Genomic DNA, 6,476 nt, shown 5'->3' on the forward strand with positions numbered 1-6,476 from the left:
TGCATTTCCTTCCTTTGCTTCCTCAGAGATACAAGGGGCTGTCTGACCACAGCAATAAGAATTAGAAAAGAGTAAATTAAGGGTTTTTTTATTGCTGAGCATTGAAACTGACCTGATAATACTTTGTAAAGACCCCAAATTATTCTGTGTAGTCCCAGTTACGGGACAGACCTTGAGACGGTCTATACACAGTGCTCCAAATAAACATTCTCATTTTGCAGCTTATGAATTAAGAGGCAGGCCAGACATAGTTATCAGTTGGCCTCATCCCCACACTGGTTGCCTGATTCAGGAAGTGGCATTATGCCAGGAACTAGTGAAAAACTTCACAACTGACTCTTTTTACCAAAAAGTAAACCAGGGCCTTGGTATACATGAAGTTATCCAGGAGTCAGTGCAAATAACACATTATTCAACAATACAGATGAGGGCATGCCTGCTACATCACCCCATCAGGATATCTACTTGCATCTTGGAGAACTACAGTGGATTAATGTAAACTCAACTGGGTAGTGAGTCCAGCACAAGTTGATCTTGATGTGGTTTTATTGTTCCTGGAAATGACACATCTGTTTTACCTATCAATGTGCAGAATGCATCAGCATGCACCATCAGGGGCAATAACATCTATTGCAGGGACCCCAATTTTGTCACAAGGAAGGTTTTGTGTTCATTGAGTTTGGAGTGCAGGTGAGAGCACCTATGGTAGACACCTTGGGAACAGGCATTTTGTCACAAAGTAGGAAGAAAATCTAGGAGCGTTGACTATAGAGAAGTACCCTTGGTCAGTGATCTGTCACATGTCAAGTTATCACTTCTTAAATGAGGCTGTTGCATCTGGCTCATCCATATCTAAGGAAGAGGAAAGGTTTTCCCCGAGTATTTGGATGGGAGGTTGACTGAGAATCAAAGTGATCACACAGGATGGCTCCCTCTGGTAGCACACCTGAGAGTGGATGTTTGGTATAATACAATCCTACCTGATGGTGTCATGGAAGACACTGATGTACAGAAGTTCAAACCCAAAATAAAAGCATCCTCATACTTCTAGGAAAAGACCAGGTAATCTCTAACCATCGTGACAAGTAGCAGCCAGAATCACATTGTTGACTCCCTTTTTCTTTTGGCAGATGCCTGTGCAATCGTAAAGCATAACCAGGGCTATTTTGACTTCATCTTATGAAGAGACAACTTTTTAAATTTAAACTGTTTGGTTTTAGAAATTTCATGCAGGAATATTGTATTTAAATCACTATTGTGCCTCCCTTTCCCCCTCAAACTCCTTTCATGTTGTATTTTACATTGCCTTGTGGGGAAGATCACATGGTAGGGGGAAGAATGGAGCCCTTTAGCTCTAAGCCAATGGCAGCATAGGGTCCTAGTTTNTTGGGACACAGCACTGATCCTTACCTCTAGTCTCTTGCGAATCTTACCTTTCAAAGGAAAACTATTTACCCATAATAACAGGAAAAGGGTGTCTCAATCCCCAGAGACAATGAAACTGCTGGAGAAGGAAGGGAAGGAGTAGGCAGGGAATTCGGAGGAGGATACTTGGATGAACTTGGTGAATATCTGCAATATTCAAAAGGAAGGCCATGCCAGGCATGGTGGTGCACACCTTTAATCCCAGCACTTGGGAGACAGAGGTAGGCGGATTTCTGAGTTTGAGGCAAGCCTGGTTTACACAGTGAGTTCCTGAACAGCCAGGGCTATACAGAGAAACCCTGTCTGGAAAACAAAGAAACAAACAAAAGGAATGCCTTGTGGACAATGGCACAGTCTTTTCCTGAGTCATCCAGCAACCAGAGGCTGGAGTGGTAATCTCAGGGATATGGCCTGCTCACATATGGCCAGGCACAAAACCAGCTACCTCCTTGTTGGGAGATCATTTGGGAACATAGTATGTTACCCAATAAAGATCCAGTTTAAGGGGAATATTCATAGTTCTGGTAAGGTCTCTTAAGTCTGGGATGCTGATCCTATGATGCTATCTGTCTGTCTGATAGTCTGTCTATCAGTTCTCAGCATCAGTCAAGGCTTTGAAACAGTTTCAGCATCTTATTCTCCAATCTATTGATGGTTTTTTCATATCTGGTAGGCTGTTGGGAACCTACACTAGCTCAATAAGTCATTTTCCCACACCTCCATGAAGGTCATTTAGCAAACCATTGCTGCTCTGGGAAGGTCCCCAGCTCCTGAGCCTGTGTGACAGAGTCAGAGGCCCTGACCTCAGTCAATGGGCTATGTGCTCCCTCCTGTGGTACCAAGTGGGGTGGGTACCTCCTCAATGGAGGACCCACTGGGGACCCCTCCATTAGCTTTGGATTCCCTGTCTCCTGCCCTCTTTCTCTTTCCTGACTCATTTGGACTGGAAGAAGCAGAGTAGTATTATCTTCCTAGCCTTGTGGACTAGGCCCAGGCGATAGGTGACAAACCGAGGCTTCAGCTCTATGCTTGGGTGGAGGTCAATGGGCTCACTTAGTGTTTTCCCTCTGGAATCCCAGGCCTAAGTGGGAACAGAGAAGAAGAGGGACAAAATGGGTCAAAAAGAGGTGATAAGAGGGTATTTACTAAGACTTCCCCTTTTTCTGTCCACATGGGTCCTCTGGTGTGCCAGAGGACTTTATGTATGCCAGCTTGGCCCAAGGCATTGTCAGTTATCACTTCTGTCCTTCAACAACTCCTCGGGTATTCACCAGCATCTCTAGCTTTATACCTTGGACTCATAAAAGAATGAAAGTCTTTCAACAATCCTCAAATACCAAAGCTGTGTCTGGGCCAGAGTCCAGCACCTTGGGGTAAAGATATTTGAGTCTTAATAAAGAAAAGTGTCTGCAGGAAAAACATGACATTGCTTACTTTCATGGGTGTAGAGCTTAAAATATTCTTGCACACTAATTTCTTCTTCACCCTCTTTTGTCTCCTGGTTGTTCTCCTCAGATACGCTCATAAACCTTTTACACCATACCAGTGCACTGACCCATCATAACAGCACATACAAAGGCCAGTGCTGTCAGTCCTGGAAAGTCCTGCCTTTGTCTGACAAGGGTGCCTTCTTTCTTTCTAATTCTTCTTCACATTTAGCAGACTACCAAGGCTGGGAAAGATCAAACCCCTTTACCTACCACTCTCTTCATTCCTCTAAGGAAAGCCTATGGTCCTGGGAAATCCACTGTTCTCTGAGACTTCCCCCATGTCCCCTGGTCCAGCTCCAGCAAGGCCTCTACCAAGTTCTCATCTCATCTCAGAGCTGTAGCCACCTCTCTTCACCTTGCCCAAAGGGACTCAGGAGATGATGCAGGACAGCCCCAGTATGCAGATCAGAAACTATACAAAGGGACCAAAAGGTTGTCTCACTTCTTCTGTAGCAGGGCCAGGCCTGCCCCTCTCACACGTATATATTGGCTCAGAGCCCCAGTGTGAGATTTGAGTCAGAAGCAATACACTCAATAACTACTGTTTGAGTCACCTTGTACACCTTGTCATGGGGGCAGCCTGATACCTTTAAAAACACACACACACCATATTTCCCACGTACTCCATGCATAGTGAATATTCTCAACCCCTCCAACCTCCCTACCATTCCTGGACACCTAAGGCTCTCCTCACAACTATCGGTCTCATGTTCATGTCTATATGCTTAGTTTTGTAACCCACTAAGGTAGGCAATGACCATCTATGTAACTGAGTATACATATATCTATAGGAGCCTGGTTGACTCATCAGTGGATACACAGCTAATGACAGTGACTTTCTCCTCCCCTCCCAGAAACTATCAATAGCCAATATTTCAAGAGATAGAGTGAGACTCTGAAAGCCCCTACTCCTTCCTTGACTGGTTGTTTTTTGCGTTTGTCTTATGTGGGCCCCATGCTGGAAACTACAGATGGTGTGAACTGTATCAAGTCCAGAGAATGGAGCTTGCAGCCCTTCCCCCTGTCTTCCAACTCTTACATACTCCTCATGCTCTCACCTTAGTGTTCCCTGAGCCTTAGGGGTGGGCTAAGTGACTTGTTTAGGGAACCCACAACCACCACTTCTTTGTGCATCCTGGGCCCCTGTGCTTCTCTGCATCCACCCCACTATTCATCAGCAGGGGAGGCATCTCTGAGTAAGGCTGGGATCCACTTTGTCTGTGGGGAAAAGCGTTAGTCTTTGGAAGGCAGTTTGCTGCTACCTAAGTTTACTTCCCTGGATGTCACTATCCAGGCTTGCAGGACCAAGCATTGGTCCCCTCCAACGCCATGGTCTGGGTCTTGAATCTGATTACAGAGGAGCTGGTTACCATCAAAAGAGAGAAGCTGATATTGCACATGTGGGCACATCTGGCTTTTCACATGGTTCCTTTATACTCTTTTATGTTGTTTAATTCTTCCCTCCAACCTACACCCTCAGCTTTCAGCCCCTGCCTCTCTCACTGCCCACATCTTTCTGCTTCAGCATTTCCTTTCTTTACTCCCCATGTCTTACTGTTCCTCCTCCTTGAAGGTAATTTCTGCTGTCTCTTTTGCTTCTTCCTTGGCTTCCACAGTTACTCCATTTTAGACACACAAAACCATATATTCACATAGCTAGGATCCTCATATGAGAGAGGACATGCAGGTCTTGTGCTTGGAGTCCTGGCTTATCTCACTCAGAAAAAATAAAATTCCCATCCCATCTATTTTGCTTAAAACTTACTTTTTCTTCTGTGTAGCACATCTTTATTATCTACTCATCAGTTGATGGGCAGATAGGCTGCTTCCCTTTCTCAGTTACTGTGAACATGGCAGCCATGATCACAGATGAGGAGATAACCATGTCAGAGATTATAGAGTCCTTTGGATAAGTGCTCAGAAGTGACTTAGCTGGAACTCTGGTAGTTTTATTTTTTGGGATGAGGTGTTGTTGTTGTTATTTATGGTGGTGTTTTTTGAGAAATATCCTAACTGATTTACAATTTAGCTGCACCTACTTTACATTTCAAAGAAAAATGAAATGGATTCCCCTTTCTATACATTTACTCTAGCATATGTTGTTGCCATTCTTAATGATGGTCATTGGACTGTCATAAAATCAATCTTAAAGTGGCTTTAGTCTGGATTTCCCTGTGGCTAAGGATGGTGAAGACTTTTAAAGTGTTTCTCCCTGGTCCTTTATGTTTATTCTCTTGAGAGCTTTTTGTTCGGTAATGTTGGAGCATGTTTTTTACCCTTTTGTCTTTATTTTTATTCTCATTTACCTTTGTGAATTTCACGGAGAATTTATGTTGTACACAGTGTGATCATATGTATTCCCCATTCTTCTCCATCTAACTCCCACCATGTGCTCCTTGACGAAGCCCTTCCCAACTTCATGACACAGAAGACAGAGAAGAACTCCAGGCCAAAGTCATGGGTAATGTTCTTCAATACACTCATAGAAGAAAAATCCCCCCCCCCAAAAAATAAAGAGCTATTCATACAAGTACACAGGTCCAAGGAACATGAAAGAAGATAAAAATTATGTGAAGTATTAATATATTATATGATGTATTTCCCCCAGAAATCTAAGCCCAGTCTGTTTCATTTCATTTCACATTGCTCCTCAACTCAGGTGAGTTTTCCAACCCCATCGTAATCCCTGAGTGCCCCACCTCTGGTACAATGTCACAACCCTCCTCTAATCCCAGACCCACCACTCCATAAGATTGATATGGGACCAGACCAGATTTGGATTTGGTAGGAAACCTTGCCCTAGTCCCTGAATTCCGAGCCAGGGCTTCATCTTTTGAGATATCCAGATGCCCAGTCCAAGGTCATCTTGAGATTCCAGCCTAGTGGGATAAATCTCACCAAATATCAGATAACAGTCTAAATTTAAATGCTCACTTCTTGGGACAAAATAAAAACAATGTATAAAACCTATAAAATGTGCCTACCTACTTAAAAAACAATTCTATTGCAATGTTCCCTAAAGAGTAAATATCAGATGAGATCCAACTCACAGAACTCTGAGGGTCTATGAAAATACAAAACATAAATTATGTGTAAGTGCTAACTCAGATTCTTATATCCCACAAAAGTATACTAAAATTGAAGATGACATAAAAACTTCTGGTAATAACAATCTTCTAGAATAGTAATGAATTCTCAATGGTGATTCTGAAAGCCAGAAGGCCTAGATAGAGGTTCTACAAGCTCTAAGAGACCACAGTTGCAAATCCAGACTATTACACCCAGCAATACTATCTATCACCATTGATGGAGAAAGAAAATATGTCATGATAAAAATAAAACTAAGCAATTTCTATCCACCAATCAAGCTTTTAGGATGGCAGGAGAAGGAAAATTTCAATTGGAAGGGTCCAGCACAATAAAGNGAAAACAAGGAATTGTAAACAATGCCAAAGTAGTAAGTTACAGGCATCGGGGCATAAGTGTGTGGGTCATACAACAAAACAACAGAATAACTGGAATCAACAAACATTGCTCATTGATAACTATTCAATAATAATG

The sequence above is a fragment of the Mus pahari genome, chromosome 8 (assembly GCF_900095145.1).
Source record: "Mus pahari chromosome 8, PAHARI_EIJ_v1.1, whole genome shotgun sequence".
Classification (NCBI taxonomy): Eukaryota; Metazoa; Chordata; class Mammalia; order Rodentia; family Muridae; genus Mus; species Mus pahari.